The sequence below is a fragment of the Macaca mulatta genome, chromosome 1, assembly GCF_049350105.2.
Source record: "Macaca mulatta isolate MMU2019108-1 chromosome 1, T2T-MMU8v2.0, whole genome shotgun sequence".
NCBI classification, from domain to species: Eukaryota; Metazoa; Chordata; class Mammalia; order Primates; family Cercopithecidae; genus Macaca; species Macaca mulatta.
In genome coordinates, this window is record NC_133406.1 from 203601964 (window position 1) to 203622894 (window position 20931).

A 20931-nucleotide genomic window follows, 5' to 3' on the forward strand; every position below is an offset into this window, starting at 1 on the left:
TGATTGAATTGGCTACGGAAGCTTGTGCACGCATCACGTAGTTCTCGTGCTGTGGTTTTCAGCTCCATCAGGTCATTTAAGGACTTCTCTACACTGGTTATTCTAGTGAGTCATTTGTCTAATCTTTTTTCAAGGTTTTTAGCTTCTTTGCGATGGGTTCGAACATCCTCCTTTAGCTCGGAGAAGTTTGTTATACTGACCATCTGAAGCCTTCTTCTCTCAAGTCGTCAAAGTCATTCTCTGTTCAGCTTTGTTCCCTTGCTCGCGAGGAGCTGCATTCCTTTGGAGAAGAAGAGGCGCTCTGATTTTTAGAATTTTCGGCTTTTCTGCTCTGGTTTCTCCCCATCTTTGTGGTTTTATCTACCTTTGGTCTTTGATGATGGTGATGTACCAGTGGGGTTTTGGTGTGGATGTCCTTTCTGTTTGTTAGTTTTCCTTCTAACAGTCAGGACCCTCAGCTGCAGGTCGGTTGGAGCTTGCACTCTAGACCCTGTTTGCCTGGGTATCACCAGTGGAGGCTGCAGAACGGCAGATGTTGCTGCCTGATTCTTCTTCTGGAAGCTTTGTCTCAGAGGGGCACCCCACTGTATGAGGTGTCAGTCACCCCCTACTAGGAGGTGCCTCCCAGTTAGGCTACTCGGGGGTCAGGGACCCACTTGAGGAGGCAGTCTGTCTGTTCTCAGATCTCAAACTCTGTGCTGGGAGAACCACTACTCTTTTCAAAGCTGTCAGATAGGGACTTTTAAGTCTGCAGAAGTTTTTGCTGCCTTTTGTTCAGCTATGCTCTGCCCCCCGAGGTGGAGTCTACAGAGGCAGGCAGACCTCCTTGAGCTGCAGTGGGCTCCACCCAGTTTGAGCTTCCCAGCTGCTTTGTTTACCTACTCAAGTCTCAGCAATGGTGGACGCCTCTCCCCTATCCTTGCTGCAGCCTCCCAGTTGGATCTCAGACTGCTGTACTAGCAGTGAGTGAGGCTCCATGGGAGTGGGACCCTCTGAACCAGGCACAGGATATAATCTCCTTGTATACCATTTGCTAAGACCATTGGAAAAGCGCAGTATTAGGGTGGGAGTGCCCCGATTTTCCAGGTACCATCTGTCATGGCTTCCCTTTGCTAGGAAGGGGAATTCTCTGAACTGTTGTGCTTCCCGGGTGAGGCAATGCCCCGCCCTGCCCCATGGGCTGCATCCACTGTCTGACAAGCCCCTGTGATATGAACCCGGTATCTCAGTTGGAAATGCAGAAATCACCCATCTTCTGCGTCAGTCATGCTGGGAGCTGCAGACTGGAGCTGTTCCTATTCGGCCATCTTGGAACCTCAATAATGATTAATTAAATTTTAAGACCACCAGAATGCTGCACATGAAAGGAATTGTAATCATTCATCACTTAATTCTGTGGTGAAATCACAAATAATTTGTAGCATATCATATTGATATAAACCCTTATGTTGGTGAGGAATCTTTTCCTTGCAAGTAACTAAAAACTCAAAGTGGTTTAAACCATAAAGGAAATTACAGTATTTCTGTTGCATACTTGACAGAAGGCAGTTTAGCTTACAGATGAGGTTTGATTCAGGGGCCCTCTGAAATCTTTTAATTTCTCCTCTTGGCCTTCTGCAGTATCTATTTAAAGTAAGACTGGCTTTCCCCAGGGTTGCAAGGTGGATTCTAGCACTTAGGGACTTTAATTTTCCTCATTCACGTCCGTCAGGGAAAGAAGATTTCTCCAGTTCTGCAGAAGAACAAGGAAAGGCATGCCCTCACTTTCCTCCAGCAGACCTCTCATTGGCTGATGTTGGGTAACCTGCCTTTTCTTGAACCAGTCACTATAACTTGAGGAGTGGGGTCCAGCCGATCAGAACCCACTCTTGTGGATGGAGACGGGGTCAGCTTTTCAAGAAAGTTTCCACTGAGTAGCGGAATGGGTGGGTTTCCATTCCAAATGGGAATCAAGGTACAGTTCCAAGAGGATAGAAAATGGATGTTAGGTGGCTACCAAACAGTCAATGTCTATTTTACAACATAAATTATTTAACAAAAAGTAGTAGTGAAATTGCTGTAAGAGGCAATGCAGATTGGGAGAATGAAAGAGCCAAACCCACATCCATCATAATTCAAAATAAATAGAGAAGGTCAAATGCATGGATCAATAAACAGCAGTTTAAGCATATTATTTGGAAACATGGAGCTAACTAGTAGAAAAGTTATAAAGAATGATAAATAATTACCTCGGGGGAAGGGAGGCTGGGGGATGGGTGGGATGGGGAGGGCATGATGATTTGTCATGAGAAGTTTTTTACATGATTATATTTTAAAACTGTTCATGAATTACTTTGATGAAAACTTTAAAAGAAGTAAACACCAATCTTTCATAAAAAAGAAAACATGAAATTAGATGAAATGGAAAAGCAGAAGGCTGATGACTTTGCCTTGTGACACAGTTGTGTAAGAAAAAAACGCCCCCAGGCCATTGTTTTAATTAAATCCCCATGCCATGAATATGTGGTATTCTGTGGCTTCATGTATGCTCTAGCACATGGCTCCATTCCCCTGGCGAGTAGGAAAATGAGTCCCAGTTTGAGAAGCATAGATTAAGACACATCGGGGCAAGGAGCTTGAAATATTTTCAAAAGAGAAAACTCAAACATTTCCCAGAAACACCAAAGCCAAGGCCCCCTGTGAACAAAACACAATGCAACGATACAAAGATGACTTTAAAAAGTTTCTGGCTTTGGGGTGCTGTCAAGAGGTCTGCCCTGGCTCTCTTCTTTTCACATGAGCCAAACCATACTGATTGTCTTTCTTTTTGTCACAGTCTCACTGCCAATGTTGTTGCTCCTTTCCTCTCCTTGGACCACAAATGCTGCCTCCAGCAGCACTCAAAGGCTTTTCCTCTACTTCGCCTCCCTAATCTGATCCAAAACTGCCCATTCCTCCAGGCATCCTGTACCTCGCAGGGAATCACTGCGTCCAAAGGCATTTTTGGGGCACAGAGCAAAAACATAGGATGTCCCCCTTGGGGAAACAGGTACAAAAGGACACAACACAAAGAGAATGTGGCTTAGGTACCGCAGGTCCTTCTCAGCTGCCAGGCCTGGAGATAACCTCCAAATCATAAAGGCGGACCTCAATGTTGATGGCTAGAAGTGGCAGGAGAAGGCGCTGTTTTCAAAACTGATGACTTCCTGTTTCTCCAAGCGGGGAGATTTGTATCTTACTTATGGGCAAATTATATCTTAAGACAAATAGTTTAATGAGACTTTGGTTTCACAACTTTAAGTCAAAAACATTCTTTTCTGAAATGGAATTTGCAGGGCAGTGAAGAATGAAACCTCTCTTTATCATGATGTTAACAGTGTGTCTCCACTTTGGGCTGAGTTAGCTGTTTGCAGTTCATGGGAAGCAGAGACTGGAGATACCTTTTTCTCTGTTGCTGGACCTCACAGAAGACTGGGATGGGGAGGAGGATCTATACTTATGTTGAGAAGATAGAGACAAAGCAATTCTGTGTGCACAGTGTCAGGCTGGAGCCCAGAGAGAGAGAGAGAGAGAGAGACAGCAAGCCAGCACTCCACACTGTAATCCCGGTCTGTTCCCCATGCACCTTCAGAAAAATTGTGTTACATGTTACAACCTGGTTTTCACTGTTCTCTGGGGGAATTTAGGATGGGACTTTTAAGAGAGCAGAAATAATCCAGAGAAATGCAACACAGGGATGAAGGTACAAGTTGCCCAAAAGCCAGGCAGCTGCTTGATGTTCAAGTGATGATCAAGGCTGTTTTGTGAGACAAAGAAGCATTCCTTCGGGGATTTCCAGAGTTCTCAGGGGGAGGGAAACCTGATAAACAGCCAGGTTTTCCTTCATGTAAGCCATCTGGGGACTTGGACTATCACTATATAGCTTCTAAGGAGAAGGTTGATTCTGGAAGGCTGTAGAACTTGGGGTCATAGGGAGATATTTTTAGGGCAGTGAGTAAAGTTCTGGTGCTAACTCTATTGTCTTAGCCATTGATTACTGTAGTTTTGGTGTTTCTCCAAACTCTTACCAGAGAAACATAGCCAATGAAGGATCTCAACCAAAACAAATGCCAGCTAGCTGTGCCGAAATCCACATTGCAATAGGACACATTCACTCAGACAGTTCAAACTGGACAATTCCCTTGAGCTCATGCCTCATTCCTAATAATTCAGCTGAAATCCCACACCTGTTAGAGATTCCAATTCCTCATTCATATCACATTCACTAACTTCCATCTTAAATTACTACAAACAATTTTCATGAATTCCTGGGGAAATCTTGGAGTCCTTTTCTAAGAAAAAAAATTACAGAAACAGGAAACGCAGGGAATTATAGGCTAGCAATCCTTTCTTATGTCTAACGTCCATCCTAAATTACTACAAGCAGTTCTCATAAATTCCTGGGGAAATCTTGGAGTCCTTTTTTGAAAAAAACAAAACAAAACAACAACAACAAAACAGAAAACAGAGAATTGTAGACTAGCAACCCTTCCTTATTTCTCAATAAATTTCGCTTCAGTTGGAATATCAGATTCCTTGCATGAACCACACGTTCAATGCCTACATTGAACTTTGCATTCTGTGTTGACAGCACACCCCTATCACAGCACATTGGGTACAATATTTAGTTACTAACAAAAATTTAAATCCTACAGAAATAACCAAACTCACATAAAAAATTTGACTCAAATTATTACCATAAAACAAGAAAATCTCTAAACGAAGAATTATGCCCAATTAGAATTAAATTCACGGAGCCTCGAATTTGTGTTCCCAGTATCACTTATTGAAATCCCCAGTTTTTAGCCCTTAGCTGACAAACAGAGTGCTGGTCCCAAAGTGGGCTAAGTTTTCAGGAGAGTGGTCCCAGCCACCTGGAGTGCTCACAGCCGGGAGCCCTCTCCTGGAGGCTTCTGAGCAGCTGCTCTGAGCTGTCCCAGAAGCAGTTCCTCTCCCTGAGCTGGGAGCCCCTTGCAGATAGTGTTTTCTCTTTCCCCCTCTTGGTTAGAGCAGAGAGTTTCCCCGAGGTTACCAGCTCTTTAGCAGCTGTCCTTTGGAACTTGGTCTCCGTTTTTTCTCTCTGGCCCTCCAGGCCACAAACTCCCAGCTCTTCCCTTACCCCGCAAATGTGTAAGTCCTTTGTCCAGGTGTTTGGTGAGAGGTGAGAGGTGAGAGAGTACAATGCTTGGGCAGTGCCTTTGGTGTTACAGAGCTTGACGTCAGATCCTAACTCAAGTGCTTACCCTCTGTGTGGGCTTGTACAAGTGATTCCAACTGGGATCTGAAATATGGGGGTAATACAGCCCTAGCTCATGGGGTTGTTGTGACGATTAATGAGATGATGCATGCGCAGTACTTGGCACACTGCCTGGCATGTGGTAGACATCCAATAAATGGCAGCTATTAATATCCCTTCCTACTTGAAAGTAAGGAAAGGAGAAATTGCTTATTTGAGTCTAAAATAGAAAGTCAGTACTTTTTTCTTTTTTCTTTTTCTTTTTTTTTTTTTTTTTTTTTTTTACAGAGTCTCACTCTCGCCCAGACTGGAGGGCAGTGGCACAATCTCAGCTCACTGCAACCTCTGCCTCCCAGGTTCAAAGTGATCCCCCTGCCTCTGCCTCCCTAGTAGCTTGGATTACGGGCACATGCCACCATGCCCAGCTAATTTTTGTATTTTTAGTAGAGACAGGGTTTTGCTATGTTGGCCAGGCTAGTCTTGAACTCCTCACCTCAATGGATCTGCTCGCCTTGGCCTTCCAAAGTGCTGGGATTACAGGTGTGAGCCACCACACCCAGCCAGAAAGTCAGGACTTTCATATAAAAGTCAATTAATAGCAGCAATTGTTAGACCAAGGCCCTCATAGTTCTCATTTTTTGGTCTGTCCTAGAGCAGCAACAGAATAAACAAATAAGGCTGAATTGTTTAAGAACATATCATCTCCTAGTTAGTCAATAATAACTAAGGTATTCTTCAAAGTAGGCCTGAAGGGCAAAGTAGACATTTGTCTGGCAGATGGGGGACCAGCCAGGATGTCAAATGTGTGGTTGGTGTCCTGTCACTCCCTCCACCTCCACTCCAGCTGCCTCTCCCCTGCCTGTGGCAGACGTTATTTCTCAATCTGAGCATCTCATCTTGTTGAGCCTGGATTCTGCTTTATGATAGTTTTTCTTTCCTTTTTGTTTTTCTGTACTAAAGTGTTTGAAACAAATTCCAGATATTGTGTCCTGACACTCCTGCAGCATATATCTCTAAAAAATATGGATGTTTTCTTACACAACGACAGTGATATTATCACACCTAACAAAATTAACAATAAATCCTTTCTATTATCAAATACCCAGTCCCTAATCAAATTTCCCTGACTGTCTCAAAATATTTAAGATTATGTTCAACACAGCAGTGGAGACCCTCTACCCATGGTCAGAGGTTTAAGCAGGAGAAATGATGTTTTCAGACTTACGAGTCAGAAGCGTCTGTGGTCTGTCTTTTGGGGAATGGAATAAAGGCGTGTCTCTTACCTCGGCATGACTTGGTAACTTCAAGGGCTTCTTCCCAGATACGGCATCCATTGTCTACCTTCCTTTCTCAGAGTTCTAGTCCCCTGAATCTTTGTCCTTCCAGGAAGCCAAGGGATCCTCTGCAAACAGGACTCTGGGACTCAGGGTCACAGGGATGTGACCTGGGATGTTTCCTGGGATGATCCCAGCAATAGGGCCCTGTCCTGCCTGGCACAGCAGTGAGTGGGTGGGTGATATAAGTAGAGCAGTTAAGGGGGCCCTCAGCCCTCAGGGAGAGGCTAGTCCTACCCTGGAGGACTGGTCATGGGAGCTAGACCTTTCCCAGGCTGGCCCAGGTCATCTGTCCCCTCTGCGACCCAGGGAGTAGGCACCCAGCGTGCTTTGGAATCAATTGTCAATGTGCCTCCGGGGACTGGCATAGATTTTCCATTTCCTGTGCATGTCTACAAGGAAATTGGAAGCTCAATTTCAGGATGCCTGGGCCTGCACAAAGGCAGTGATGATGGCTATTGTCTGGAAAATGGCTCATTGTGGAGATGGGATTGAGGTGGCAGCAAATTAAGGTAAGAGTCTTTGATCAATGACTGTGCATTCCTTTCTCAGGCAGCTGAGATTGTGCTCTGGCAGACAAAAGTCTGATTTAGTGCAGGACACACTGAAGTCCAGAGAGAGGAGGTTGTCCTTACAGGAAGCAGAAGAGGATTTCGACCGAGACTTCATGGTCCTCGGGGGATCCTGCTGCCCAGCTACTGGACCTGACAGAGAGGTCAGGAGCTCAGAGGGTAGGGCAGAAACAGGGCTAGGGCAGCCCAGCAAGGGGTGCAGGAGTTACTAGGAAATTTTGGGATGGCAGAAGAGACCCAAGGGTTTGTATTTTTGACCTCATGCTCTTTATGACATTGCCTTAGCTCTTCTAGGGAAAGTGGAAAATGTATCCCTCCTTCCTTTCTTCCATTCCTTTCTGTTCTTCCCTCATTCATTCATTTGTTTACTCCTTTATCCAATGACCAATTATCAAGGGTGTTCCAACATGTCAGCCACTGTATCCAAGGCTTAGGATAAGATGCCAAAAATACAAACATGGTTTCTGCCCTCATGGAATTTACAGACCCAGGGTGAGACAGACACTAAATCATGAACACACAGATAGATGCAATGATTACAAACTGTAGTTAAATATTATGAAGAAAACAAAAGTGCTGAAACAAGAAATTAGATCATTTATTCCTTGCTCTCTCCCATGTGTTATCTACCAGTCTATGGAGGGTGTTGAGTGCTGTCTGGGACCCTGCCCTGCTTATCTCTCACCTGTGACTATTTGCTCTGTCCTGACCCAGCCGCCAGCTCTCCCTGGTATCAGGCAGGAGAGATTTGAGAGCTCTGGCCCAGCTCTCTGAGGCTGTGTCAAGATGGCGGCTGATTAGGCCTTGATCTTAAGCCCTAGACCTACCTATTCCTGAGCCAGAGAGCCTATCTTTTTCTTTTTTTTTTTTTTTAAACTTCTACAAATATATATTTTATTTTTTTATTAAGATATAAATTACATGAAGTGAGCACACAGGTCTTGTTCTGTCAGTTTTTCTTCATTGTTTTGAAACTCTGTTATTAGATACATACACATTTAGGATTGTTCTGTCTTCTTGATTGGCTCTTTTCTCATATGAAATGTCCCTCTTATCTCTAGTAATAGTTCTTGTGTTGAATCTACTTTGTCTTTCACAACATATCTTCTTTTTATCCTTTTACTTTTAGCCTCTCTGTATTTTTACATTTAAAGTGGGTATCTTATAAATAGGATACAGTTGAGTATTATTTCTTTAAATGATCAATTTTTGCCTTTTAATTGAAGTGTTTAGTCCACTTACATTTAATGTAATTATTGATTTGGTTGGGTTGAAATGTACCATTTTGCAATTTGATATCTATTTTTCCCCTTTTCTTTTTTCTTTTTTTCTTTTCTGCCTTCTTTAAATTCATGGGAATTTCTAACATTAAATTTTTTAATCTCATCTACTAGCTTTTTATCTATATCTCTTTTTAGATGGTTACTCTAGGAATTGCAATATGCATTCTTAAATTAACAAAGCCTACCTTGAATTAATATTATTCCACTTTACATACAGTATAATAATCTTACAACAGTATACTTCCATTTCCTTTCTTTGCTCTATTTTTGACATTTATTTTTACGTATGTTAACTCCCACAATGCAATGCTATTATTATTGCTCTAAACAGTCACTTTTCTCTTAAATAAATTAAAACTTAAGGAAAATGTATTTTACATTTACTCATACATACTACCATTTTTGGTGTTCTTTATTCCTTGATGAGGATCTTAGCTTCCATCTGGTACCATTCTTCTTTAGCTTGGTGATGAATTCTCTGTTTTTATTTATTTCAACATTTCTTCATTTCATCTTCATTTTTAATGACTTCTGAATATAGACTTAGGGTGATGGGCTGTTTTTCTTTTAGCACTTTAAGGTCTCCATTGCCTTCTGACTTGCGTTGTGTTTAGTGGTAAATCAGTGATCATTCTTATCTTTTAATTTTAATTCTCCTACCTATATGCATCTTTTCTTGGGTCTGTTGTGGGATTTTCTCTTTAACTTTGTTTTCCAGAAATTTTATTATTGTGTGTTTTGGTGATGGTGGTAAAGGCAGAGGTGTGTGTGTGTGTGTGTGTGTGTGTGTGTTTGTATTGCTTGGGATTTGCCAAGCTTCTGGATTTGTGGGTTGACATTGTCATCACATTCGAAACATTTTAAATCTTTAAAAAAATCAGTAGACTTTACTTTTTAGGGAAGTTATAGGATCACAGCAAAATTTAATAGAAAGTACAGACTTCCCATATACCCCTTCACCTCTCACACATATAGCCTCCCCCACCATCAATATCCCACATTAGTGTGGTACATTTATTACAACCACTGAACCAACATCAACACATTATTATCAACCAAAGTCCATAGTTTACAATAGAGTTCACTCTTGGTGTTATACATTCTATGGATTTTGACAACTGTGTAGTGACATGTGCCCATCCTTCCAGCATCATACAAAATAATTTCCCTGCTCAAAATATCTTCTGTGTTCCATATTCGTTCCTCCTTCTTTCTCCCTTGAATTCCTGGCAACCACTGATCTTTTAACTGTCTTCATATTTTATCTTTTCTAGAATGTCATATAGTTGACATCACATACAATTTTCAGGTTGTTTTCTTTTACTTAGCAATATGCCTTTAAGGTTCCCCTGTGTCTTCTCAGGGCTTAATAGCTCATTTCATTTTTAGTGATGAATAATATCCTATTGTATGGATGGTCCCACAGTATGTTTATTTATTCATTTATTGAAGGACATCTCATTTGCTTCCAAGTTTTGGCAATTATAAATGAAATTGCTGTAAACATTCCTGTGAAGGTTTTTGAGTGGAAATAAATTTTCAACTCATTTGGGTAAATATTAAGGGGAGTGATTGCTGGATTGTATAGTAAGGGTATATTTAGTTTTATAAAAAAACAAAAGAAACTGCCAAACTGTCTTCCAAAATGACTGTACCATTTGCATACCCACCAATAATAGATGAGGCATTCCTGTTGTTCACATTTGGTGTTGTCAGTGTTTTCAATTTTGGCCATTCTAATAGGTGTGTAGTGATATCTCTTTGTTTTCCTTCATAATTCCCTAATGATATATGATATTGAGCATTTTTTTCACATGCTTATTTGCCATCTGAATGTCATTTATGAAAGCCTGTCTTTCATAGGTTGTTGACCATCTGTATTAAGTATCTGTTCAGATACTTTGTTCACTTTAAATTGGGTTGCTTATTTTATGAATTGTTGAGTTTCAATAATTCTTTGTATATTTTGAATAACAGTCCCGTATCAAATATGTCTTTTGCAAATATTTTTTTCCAGTCTGTGGCTTGTCTTTTCATTCTCTTGACCATCATTATTTCTTTCAAAATTTTTTTTCTGCCCCAATCTCTCTCCCTTTTTGTTTGAACTCTAATTTTGTTTATGTTACAATCCTTGGTGGTGTCCCACAGGTCACTGACATTCTGTTCCTTTTTCTCTGTGTACTTTAGTTTTCACGGTTTCACAGGTTGTTTTCAAATTCATTGCTCTTTTCTTTTCAGTTTCCAATCTATTGTTGAGTTCATCTAGTTGATTTTTCATTCCAAGTATTGCATCTTTCAGTTCTATAATTTTTACTTGATTCATTTCATAGTTTCCATTTTTCTGTTGAGGTTCCCCATTGTTTCACTCATTTCATACATATTCTCCTTTATATCCTTAAACATATTTATAATAGATGTTTTAAAGTTTTTTACTGCTAATTCCAGCACCCATATCACCTGTAGGTAAATTTTTCTCCTGGTTATAGGTTATATTTTCCTGCTTTGCATTTTTGGCATTTTAAAAATTGTATGCTAGACAATGTGAATGCTGTGTTATGGAGATACTAATTTTTATTGCCCTCTTTGAAAGAGTATTGTGTTTTTGTTGTGGTAGGCAGTTAATTTGCTGGTGAGTCAGCCTGGTTGTGTCATGAATTAATTTTAGACTTTGTTAGGGTGAGTGTAGAGTAGTCCCTAACACATAGCCTTCTTGGAGTCTGCCAAATGCCGAGGGCATTCAGCAAGATCTCCACTCTGGCTGGTCACAACTCCACTATCTCCCAGCACAGTGTGATTTCCAACAAAGTACTTTGGCTCGCTGCAGGTCTAGAAGCTATTCTCTGCCAGGCAGCACAGTCTCACCCTGTCCATGCGTGGCTTACTATCAGGGCAAATACTATATATGTTCCTGGTGCTCCTTCTCTATGCATCTTCCAACTGTCCTGCAACCTGCTCCACAAATTCCAGCTGCCTCACACTCTAGTCTCTGATTCCTTCACGCAGTCAGATCTCTTTTCTCTCTTTCCAAATATGTGCTCCAGGTTTGGAAAGGGCCCACTGGCAGGAAGTTGGGGCGAATGTCAAACTCAGCTCCTGTGTTTCCCTTTCTCAAGGATCACAGCCAGTTAGGAGTTAGAATCTTGCAGACCTAAGAGCCAGAGTAAACCATGAAATCTTGTTGCAGGTCCACCTCCCTTTTCCACCCACCCCACTGCCCTTGGCTGTCCTGTGGCCATTCTCCTGTGGAATGGGGAGGTAGGAGAGGAACAGGGGCTCAGTAGGGGAGCCCAGAGAAGGCAGTCAGGGCATTGCCTGTTATATTTTGTTTATAACTCCCCGGGGGAGCCCCAAAGAAGGAGGCAGCTGTGTCCTGTTGAGCTTGTTGAAGAGGCAGGGAGGGAGGAGCTGCTGGGGAGTGCAATTAGCCAACGGTTTGAGACTGATGAAGTGGATAATGAGAGGTGCTAGGAGAGATTTTTGTGCTAAAAAGAAAAAAACAGGGAGAGAGACTTTGCACATTAATGTGCTCAGGCCTGACTCATCAGCAGCCTACTCCCTGCTGAGAGGCCAGGGATTGGAGGGCACCTCCTTCCCAGGAAGCCTCCTTGGGGATTGTCATCACCATCCTCACCATCACTAACATTCATCAAGCTCATGTGGGCCAGGCCCTATGCCAACCATCTTTTTTGTGCTTTCCTTCATTCAGTCCCTAAAATAACTTTATAAAATCAGTTTTATTATCACCCATTTTACAGGTGAGCAAACTGAGGTGCAAGATGATGAAACATTCCTCGGTTACATTGTTAGTAGGTTGTGGAGCTGAGTTTCTTGTCATTGTTGGACATCAGAGCCTAACAGATGCAGTCTCAGTTTTGGTCTCATGATGCAGGTTTATTTGGCTTTGGTTATTGTCCTTAAAAATAAAGGAGCCTGGCCAATATGGTGAAACCCTGTCTCCACTAAAAATAAAAAATTAGCTGGGCATGGTGGTGGGTGTCTGTAATCCCACCTACTTGGGAGGTTGAGACAGGAGAATCGCTTGAACCAGGGAGGCGGACGTTGCAGTGAGCTGAGATCGCACCACTGCACTCCAGCCTGGGTGACAGAGCAAGACTCTGTCAAAAAAAAAAAAAAAAAAAAAAAAAGGAAAGGAGGACCACATCTCCCAGAACCTGCCCTGTGAGAGGCTCTGTGCTAAACTCTGAACCAGGCGTGTTACATTTCTTCATTTTAGCTTTGCTTTGTTTTTCAATCATTCCTGATAGTATGTACTGGGGAAAGTATTGCTATTTAACTATTTTACCCCCATTTAACATATAAAGATACAGTTTTAGAGCAATAAAATACCTTGTCCAAAGAACCACATCTTACCAGTGGTGGAACAGTGTTAAAATTTATTAAACTTTTATACATTTGCAGCTCATATGGGTTAATATATATTATTATATATATGCCAGGACTTATTCTAGGTACTCCATATTTAGCAGTGAATAAAACAGATAAGAACCCTGGCCTGGTGGAGCTTACATTCTAGTGGAGAGCCAATGAGCAATAAACAAACAGCCTGATAGAGGTGAATGATAAAGAGAAAAATAATGCAGGGAACTGGGAAGGCAGAGACTGGTGTGGAGGTTGGAATTTTGCATAAACCTGCAGGAAGTTCTCACTGAGAATGACTTCTGAGCGAAACTGTGAAGGAGCTGAAGGATCCAGCCCACAGATATTTGTGGAAGGGCATCTGAGGAGAAGGGAACAGCTAGTACAAGCATCCAGAGGCACGGATTTGCCGGGCTGCACAACTCATGGACAGCATTCATGAAGGCAGCAAGGAGAGGGTTTCTCCTCGGGGTGTGCAGCAAGGTGGGAGGCAGGCGCTGTGAGGGCAGGCGGTGATGTGGCTGAGAGTGATGGAGGGGAGAAGAGGGGCCTTGAGTGAGAGGGTAGCTGCAGCTGAGTGTGCGGGGCCTTTCTGGTCATTATATGGATGTGGGCTTTAGGCTAGTGAAAATGAGGAATTGGAGGGTTTTGAGCCAAGAAGCTGCCTGTTAAGTGGACCTCTCTGGCTGAGTAGGACAGCAGGGCCAAGGTGGGCAGACCAGTTGGTGCAAGGGATGATGGTGGTCTTGGGCCCAGTGGGTAGCAGCAGAAGTGGGGAGAATTGATAAGATACTATTTATATTTTGAAAGTAAAACCAACAGCGTTTACTAGTGGATTGGATGTTGAGTGTGAGAAAAAGAAAGAAGTCAAGGATGGCTTAAGTTTTCTTTCTGAGCATCTAGGGGGCTGGGACTGTGATTTACCAGCATGAGGAACGGGCTTTGCAGGGAAGATGAGAACTGTGCCATACTGGGGATGCTAGGGCCGTCTGTGAGAAGTCACAGTGGAGAAGTAGAGCAGACCTGGGGGTCAGGGAAGAGGCATGGGTGGGTCCAGGTCCCCAACTCTTTCTATTGTAGGGGAGAAGCACCCTTTTTCAGACACAAAGTCTTCCCTGATTTGAACAGAGAAGAGGTCCGAGAGATGATTCCCAGACAGGTGCACTCAGCCACCTTGATAGCTTTCAATTGGCTTCTAAGTTTTGCCTTCCCCTTGGGTTCTGCCACTCTGATGCAACCTACCCCATGGCTGAAGTTATCTCACTTTTTCTTTTTAATCCCTAAAGTGTCCCACCAGCTCTCTCTCTTACTCCAGGTGAGACTGCCTGATATTGTGCAAAGAACTTGCCAAAACCACATGAGTGAAGAGGAAATGCTACTCACCTGCTGTGTGACTTTGGGCTGGTGGTTTCCTCTCTGGGCTTCTTTCCTCCATCTGTTGAGTGGAGACTGTAAAAGTACCCACCTTAGAGTTCATCTGTAAGCCTTAAATGAGGCCATGCCCATCATGGCAGCCGTAGGTGGAAGTCATTCTCTCACCGATACACCAGGGCCCACCCTGTGATGCATAACAGTCCCCTCCTCTTCTCCTGGGCTCCGACTGCCGGAGTTTCTCCCCCTTTCTCTCCACCCTTCCACATCTTAAGTGCCACATTTGAGGTCCCCTAAGGAGTTTCCTCAGGTCTCCCCCACTCTCACTAATTAACATGTCCATGGTACCCCGGCCATTTCCTGGAAAGGTAAGAAGGGATTTTGGCACTGGACAGGCCTGAATTTCTAGCTTGATTCTGCTTCTGCCTCTGCCTCTTGGTGATTTTAGAAGAGTGACTGGATCACTTAAAGCCTCAGTTTCCTCATTTGTAGAATAGAACCAGAATTAAATAAGATGATGCAAGAAAAGCATTTAGCACAATGAACTCAAATCAATGTTTGAGCACTTCAGCACAGATCCCACAACTTGGCTGCAAATTGTGCGATCTGTGCAAATTGTCTGCCTGAAGTTTATTTAGACCAGAAGCCAGCGAACTTCTTCTGTAGAGAGCCAGAGAGTAAATATTTCAGACTGTGCAGGCTAGAAGGTCTCTGTTGCAGGTACTCAGCTCTGCCATTGAGCAAAATCAGCCATAGACAATACACAAATGGGAGAGGCTATGTTCCAAGAAAACCTCATTTACTAAAACAGGTGATGGGCTTGTTTGGGCCCATCCGCCATAGTTTTCCAACCCCTCATCTGAATTATTCTCTTCTTGTTCCAAGTGGGTTGACGTTCCTTCTTCCATTGATTTGTCAGTTGCACACATGCTAGTTACTCATTAAATTTTCATTTGATTGGTTTAATATCACAATACATCTTTGATTCCATCTTGGAAGCTTCTGGATTTGTTCTTTGGAAAGAGCCTTGAAATAAGAGGCAAAGAAGGGATCATGAGCTGGCCCAAAGTCCCTGGTGAGTCAGGAGTTCCCAGGTCCCAGTCCTGGAGGATATAGTCAGCATGACAAGGACAGTCTTACAGCACCAGCCACTAGTGTGGCCATGCTCTGCAGCTGTGAAATTCTTCCTTTGGTTTCTCCAAGAAAATAATCCTCTAAAAAGAATCTCATCTATTAATGTGATTATTAATCTGGAAAAAAAAGGCCCACTTCTCAATAAAATGAATCTATGACAAGACAGATGTAATAAACCTGGTTAGGATTTATGATGTGCCCAGGCAGCATTTTGCAAAAGATAATGTTCCCCTGTAATGTTGATTTGCCGGATGAGAACCATGTAATTTATTCTGTCAATGTACATAAGAAATGTTATCTGTGTGGGGAATGACTGATGGCCTCATGAAAGCTGGCAGGGAAACAAATAAAACAATTTGGGCCTTAAAAATATAATCACCTAATGATCACATCCCCCTGTTGGTGACGTGGAGTGCAGGGCTGGGAGCTGCAGCTCTTCTGAATTTGTGGCCCAGACATGGAGCCATTTACCCTTGAGCTTGGCACCAGAGGGCAGCAGGGAGCCCCAAGAGTCTCTCACGAAGGTGCAGGTTCCTCCCTCTGGGCCTTTGCTTAGGCTGTTCCCTCCTCCTGGATGTTCTTCCAGGCCTGGCTCACGGGTCTCTCCTCCATGGCAAGCTTCTGTGCCTGCAGATTTCCAAGCACAAACTATGGTGACAGCAGGGTTTTTGCCTCCTGAGGACGCTTGCAGCCACTCTCTGGCTCCTTTTTATGCCACTTGGCACTTGTTCCCATGGATTCAGTGATTGATGTAATTTTCTCTTCGAGACTAGACCTAATCATGTTTCAGCATCTTCTGTAGGAGAGATAATTTCATGCGTGCACATGAGTGTTCTCTGAGTAAATTAATTCTCAGAGGCGTAGCTACTATCTGTTGAACATGTCAAGTGTGGCGCGCACTGTGCTAGGTGCGTCACAACACGGTCACGTGAATGGAACCACCCTGAAAGGCACCACTGTTGTTTGCTTTTACGTAGTGGGAACTGAGGCTCCCACTTGAACTGCCGTCCAAGATTATCGATGTGGCAAGTGGAGGAGCCAGGATCCAAATCCGGCCTGCAGAGCCCATTGTGATTCCATATTGCACGAGCCCTCTGTGCTGTTCACCCTCCCATGCTGACTGCCCCCTCCTGAGACCCTTCTTCCCTTGGTTTCCATACAGCAACCTCTCCTGGTTTCCCTCCCACTTCTCTTACCACCCCTTCTCATTATTTCCAAAACCTTTCTTAAATGTTGGTGTCCATCAGCTCTGTGCTCAGCCTTTCTTCCTCTCTCAGCACCACATCTTATTCTCTCCATTGGCTTTCACTTGGAGGATTTGACTCCCAGCTCTCTCTCTGGGTCCCAAGTCCCTCCATGTACTGGGTATCCCCAGGCGAACATTCCCAAGGCACTTCAGAACTGAGTTCACCATTGCTGCCCCCACCCCTAGCTGCTCCCCACATCCACTCCTCCTTCCGTGTTCCCGTTCTCAGAGGCTGGCACCTCTCCCATCCACCCACCTAAATGACCTGATAGCCACCTTGATCAGCTCACCTACCCTGCCCTCAAGGGCTGATATGTCACCAGTATCCTCTTGTTAGCCACTTGTGGAGCATTTCATCTGCCACCTACCACTGTGCTACTCTAGTCCAGGCCACTGTTATTCACTGGATCTTTGAGCCTCAGCAGAGACATCACTTCCCCAAGGAAGCTTTCTCTAAACTTTCCAGATGAGGTTTAGCACTCCCCAGCCTGCTCCCATTGGACCTTAGGGTGCTTGTCATTCTCCAAGGTAATAATGTGCCTTTAGACCTTTCCCCTCTAGACTGTGAGCTTTCTGAGGCCAGGGGGCCTGGTCTGATGGACTTAGGAACCCTGTGTGCCTCGTAAGGCTGGGCCTGGTACACAAGAGATGCTCAGAGACTCTCTGCTGAGTGAGTGAGTCAGGGAGTGACACAGGCTGAGGGAAGCCTAGCCAGAGCCCTGCCCCAGAGTATGCTGAAGAGATAAGAAAGACCTCAGGCAGATGTACCTCTGGTCACTGAGCATGGCCCAGAATCCTTGGGAAGGGCAGAAAGCCAAGATAGCCAGAGGGAATACCTTCTTGGACATGCCCTGGGGTACTGGTTGAAGAGCCCATAGGCAGGGCCAGCAAAGGTTATGGAAGGTACCCAAGAGGGAGTATATCTGAGCCAAGGCCAGTGTGGAGGCCAGGTCACAAGGACATGAGGCTGGCTCTGGCCTTGACAACATGAAGAGAGGCCAGAGTATAGGCTGGAGACCAGGCGAAGCCTCTCATCAGGACAAGGACAGGGCTACGAGAGACAGGGCAGGGGAGCCTATATGTCAAACATACGCAGGTCCAAGGTCCTGTAGAGAATCTTATCTCTGGGAGTGCAGCATAAGGCTTAGACAGACGCTTAAGGTAAGCCACCATGGCTGGGACATTGAATCTTGAGTCTGAGGAAAGTGATTGTATCATTCAATGCCTGGCAAGAAACAGAATACCCACCAGATGATTCAAATGAAGAAAGGTAAATGGAGGGACTGCTTATAGAGGTATAGGCAGAATAACGGGAATCAACAAATGGTCACCCAGAGAGTCACAGCAGCAGAGAGCTGCTACTACTCTGAGGATTAAAGAGAAAAAGGGCCCAGTGAGAGCTGGAGTCAGGGAGGAGGTCTAGGGAGAGATGTTAGCCACAGAGGGGTATATCTACCGCCAGAAACATGGTGCCAAAGCAAGAAGGGGGTGGAGAAGAAATGACCCAACCTCTCCTTCTGCCCTGCTGGTGACTCCCATTGGCTGAATCCAGCAGTGAGGTCAAATTCCTGGGTCATGGAGCAGATTAGAAAAGGAAACAAAGTTGGTTTGGGGGGAAGTGAGGATCAACCAGTGTGGTGACTCATTGTTAAGTCTCCCAGCTGATATGCTAGGGCTGAGTCTGGAATCTCACTGCAGAATTGACCTGTCTGCTAGCTGGTCTACAGGCAGGGCCATGAGGGAATCTAGCTTGGGGATTTGTGGAGGCAGAGACAGAAAGAAGGTGGGCGGCTCTGCATGAAAATGGAAGCCTCCCTAGTTGGTCCTCTGTTCTTATCATGCGTGAACCTTGAGCCAGGTTTGAACATGGGGTCTAGGCTGTGCTAAGGTTTAGACTATAACTGTAGGATTTAGTTTCCCTAAGGGTAGAGTGACGACAGTAGATCAAAGCAACAATTCTCAAATGGTGTTCCAAGGAACTCCAGAGCCTGGTGGAGATGCCTCAGGGGTTAGTAGGTATATGGAGGGGGAGGCCAAAAGAGTTTGGGGGGAACCCTAATAAATGCTAATCAGGCCAGCTAGTTAATGAAAAAAGCCTTTCTTGCATTTGGCTTTGAGAGAGCAGCTCAAATGAGCTGGACTTGGAGCATTTCAGCCTGGATGTGGGTACTGCCAGAGAAGGAGGGATGGTAACTGCCAATGCTTTTGGCAGTCCTAGAGACTGGTCCGTGGTCCAAGAGGCAAGATATTGGAAGGCAGTTAGGGTGGGTCCCAGGCATGTCCTGAGAGATGCTATGGACCAAACTGGGGAGCCAGAGGGAGAGAGAAGATAAAATCCAAGCATCATTCAGTGGGGAGAGAAGATCAAAACACGTCTGACCAAGTGAATGTCTTTGGGGATCTTCTGGGTGACTCCCAAGTCTGCTTGTCAGACATGATTGTTTCTTCAGATACAGATGGAAAAGCCTTCCCGGTGGGTAGACCAGGAAAAGTTCTGATGAAATTCTTTGATGCGTAGAGATACTACCCTCTGAGGGCCCCCCTGCCAGCCAGTCCCCAGCCTCCCAGGCCCCTTGGCACACACCCTGGTCCAGAATAAGGCCCTGTTTAGATTTCCCGCTGATGGCTAGAATCTTCTGGTCTCTACTTGCTTGTGCTAGAGTCCTGAGAAGCCCAACTCAGCAACTGTGGCTTCTGCCAGCCTGTCTCTGGCCTCCCTCTCTGGAGTTCTTCCTTCTGCTTTATTCTGTAATCTCTCCCAAGGCTGACATCTTCCCTGGGATTCTGCCCTGAGGGATACTGGTCCCATTTTAAAAGATCTCATCTCTGGCTCCAGGTCTTAGACCCTCCCCATACCCTACCTAAGCCTGCTCCACCTACCAGGACTTATCTAGTTCTCAGCACAGGCTCCTGGTCACAATCGCAAAGGGATCTGATCTGCTCTTGCTGCAATATGCAAGGAAAGAAAGTTGCAAGAAAATGTCATCAACACTTTAATAAAACAAGGTAGTTTAATCTGAATACATGTAGCTTACAGTCATAACAAATGGCTAACATTTATTGAACAATTCCAACGTTCCAATTCCACTGTGCTAAGTTCTTCACAGACGTGATTTCAGTTAAGCCACACCACAGCTCTCTGATAGTGTGCTTTTGTTATTCTCAATTATACAGATAAAGAAACTGAGGCTCACAGAAGAAATGCCTTCCCCAAGCTCCCATGGTTAAGAAGAGACGGAGCCTGTGTGTGTAACAACTCCACTCACCATCATTTTGGGGTTGGGAAGATAAATGAAGTCTTCTCAAACCTCTGAAAGGGCCCTTCTCAGCCACAAATTGAGGAAACAGCACAAAAATAGACAAACGACACAAAAAGGCTGATCAATAAGTACCATCTTCAAGAAGCAGAGCAATTAGGGGAGAAAATGAAATAGCTTTCCTGTCTCTAAAATAATAGACTTCTATTAATTCTAAAATATTTTCACTTTGTTGTTTATGAAAAGAAATCCAAGTTTGATTCCTTCTACTTGAATCCCCTCTCTTCACTTTCTTGTGTAGTCGGACTTTTCCCATCCTTCAGGTCTCAGTTTTTATATCACCTCCTCAGAGAAGCCTTCTGTGACTGCACAAACATCAATCGGGCCTGTGGTTTTTCTGCTGGACCCCTCACCCATTTATTCATAGCACTGATCTGCTCAGCACCATTTGCAATTGTGTGTGTCTGTGCACGTGTGATGTATGTGCATGTGAGCTTGTTCTTCCGTTCCCCTCACCCCTGGACTGTAAGCTTGGTGAGGCTAGAGACCACCTCCTGTGCATTCATCCCTCTAGAACCCACACCCAGCCTGAGGCATATCAGATGCCTGCCCAGTAAACCGGTGTCTAAAAGACAGATGAATAAATGTGGTGTACTTTTATTTATCATCCTTCAGAAATCCATTTTTATATTCTCTGATCTTATTTAATAACATATCACTTAAGAACAATTTGATATCCATTGCAGTATGTAGACTGGGAAATCATGTAAATGTGGTTATTACTTTATGACTATCCACGATGCCTTTGTATTGTTGGAAGGAAGAGAAACAGGATAACAGAAAGAGCATTGTATGGGCAGTTGTGAAATCTGGGTATGAGCCTTGGCTTTGCTGCTTACCAGCTGTGTGACCTTGAGCATGACCTTTTCCCTCTCTGGTCCTGAGTTTTCTCAGCTGTAAAATGAGCTTGGACCAGGGACTCTCTGGGGCTCTTTCAGCTGTAAAAGCTGAGACTCTGGGAATTATATAAACTGAACTTGTATGTGGTTACAATAGTTGGATTTGGGGTGTCAAATCCTGTTTTGAGCTGCACTAGAACTAGA

The 20931-nt window shown here is 44.1% G+C and overlaps 1 long non-coding RNA gene across 1 annotated transcript in view; it reads left to right on the forward strand.

The window, feature by feature from the left end:
• Positions 1 to 20495, forward strand: part of LOC144334289 (uncharacterized) — a 37109-nt gene extending 16614 nt beyond the window's left edge. The window contains exon 2 of the long non-coding RNA XR_013403991.1: positions 19746 to 20495. This is a non-coding gene — a long non-coding RNA (uncharacterized LOC144334289). The remainder of the gene's footprint in view (positions 1 to 19745) is intronic.
• Positions 20496 to 20931: the final 436 nt, after the last annotated feature.